Source organism: Bison bison, unplaced genomic scaffold (genome assembly GCF_000754665.1).
Source record: "Bison bison bison isolate TAMUID 2011002044 unplaced genomic scaffold, Bison_UMD1.0 scf7180017864329, whole genome shotgun sequence".
Lineage (NCBI taxonomy): Eukaryota > Metazoa > Chordata > Mammalia > Artiodactyla > Bovidae > Bison > Bison bison.
The window spans coordinates 1,611,023-1,613,180 of NW_011494901.1; positions in this window are offsets into that span (position 1 = coordinate 1,611,023).

Consider the following 2,158-nt stretch of genomic DNA (forward strand, 5'->3'; position numbering starts at 1 on the left):
AACCTAGATAGCATATTCAAAAGCAGAGACATTACTTTGCCAACAAAGGTCCATCCAGTCAAGGCTATGGTTTTTCCAGTGGTCATGTATGGATGTGAGAGTTGGACTGTGAAGAAAGCTGAGCGCCGAAGAATTGATGCTTTTCAACTGTGGTGTTGGAGAAGACTCTTGAGAGTCCCTTGGACTGCAAGGAGATCCAACCAGTCCATTCTGAAGGAGATCAGCCCTGGGATTTCTTTGGAAGGAATGATGCTAAAGCTGAAACTCCAGTACTTTGGCCACCTCATGTGAAGAGTTGACTCATTGGAAAAGACTCTGATGCTGGGAGGGATTGGGGGCAGGAGGAGAAGGGGATGACAGAGGATGAGATGGCTGGATGACATCACTGACTCAATGGACGTGAGTCTGAGTGAACTCTGGGAGTTGGTGATGGACAGGGAGGCCTGGTGTGCTGCAATTCATGGGGTCACAAAGAGTGGGACATGACTGAGCTACTGAACCGAACTGAACTGATTGACTTCAATAAGATAGGCAAATTTTTTATATTCCTTTGATTAATAGCAGTCTACCTCTTTAGACATTCATGGTATTATTTCCACATTTTGGCTTTAAAAAAATGCTTTAGTGACATCTTCATACACATAACTTTTTTCTCTTTTTTTCACTGTTTTGAAAATTTTACTTATATTGTTGTCATATAACTATTCAATAGCCATTTGGGGAAGTACACACGGTAAAAAAACATTAAATTGTAGTTAATTTTTTCTTATTTTTAAAAGGTTCCTTATGTATTAAGGGGAACATTCATACTTTCATCACTTTTGATACGTATCAACCAGTAGCTTTTTATGAAATACAGACTACTTATTCTGGTTTTAGGATCCCTCTTGACATCTTGATTCTTCTACTTGCTTTTAATTAAAAAATGAAAAGCATAATTATAATTTTCCATATCTTCTTTATGTACTTGGCATGGCAATTACTTTGGCCAGTAACTTGTTTCCAGACTAAAAGGGCCATTTGTTATCCCTCCTCACAGCAACATTTGAGACTTACTGAGGTCATGTATGAAACGCGCAAAATCAAATGAACTAAATGATCAAGTATAAGGTATTTTTTTTTAATGTTTATTTATTTTTGACCTTCACTTCAGCACGGAAACTTGTAGCTGCGGCATGTGGGCTCCTGTTCCCTGACCAGGGGTCAAACCTGGGACCTGTGGTGGGAACGGGGAGTTTCTGCCACTGGATCACCAGAGAAGTCCCAAGATACTCATTTCAGGGTCAGGGAGCAGTGTGTTTTCTTCATCAAATACCAGATAGGTAAATCACAGGGAGCGCTGATTTCTTCAGAATGCCGCTCCTTAGGACAGCAGCAAAATCAGAAAAGCATCTATCTAGTAAGTATCCATAGTAGAGAAGAGTGTTCTTTGTTCCTAGCCACAGCAAGGAGATAGTGTTTAACTTTGAATTTCAGTGAGGACTGCGTTCGTTGTCGAGTAATGGAGAAGACTAGAGCAGTCTGGGGTTGCTGTAGTAGCTCTCTGTGTCATCATTACTCCCAGTTCCTATTTCTTGGCTCTGGCACGGTTCACACACGGGTTTCATTCTCTTGGTGACAAGATGGCTGCTCTCATCCGAGGGGTAAGTCCTTCCAAGCAGGAAGAATAAAAAGTACAAACGGCAAAAGGCAAAAGGATCACTTGGTGTGTCTTTTATCACTAAAATAAAACCTTTCTTAGAAGCCATACCAAGTAATCTTCTGTTACATTTCATTGGCCAAAATGATCATAAGCTGCAAGAGGAGTGAAGGAAAATAGCTTTGGCTGGACACATGACCACCCTGAACAAAATTAGATCTGACAGAGAAAAAGGGAAAATAGATATTAACTAGGCAACGTGTTGTATGAATATAAATGTGTAATTTTTCTTTAGTGAAAGTGCTGAGTTAAAACTCAACATTCAAAAAACTAAGATCATGGCATCCAGTCCCATCACTTCATGGCAAACAGGTGGGGAAACAATGGAAACAGTGACAGACTTTATTTTCTTGGGCTTCAACCTCACTGCGGACAGTGAGTGCAGCCATGAATTTAAAAGACACTTGCTCCTTGGAAGAAAAGCTATGACAAACCTAGACAGTGTGTTAAAAATCAGAG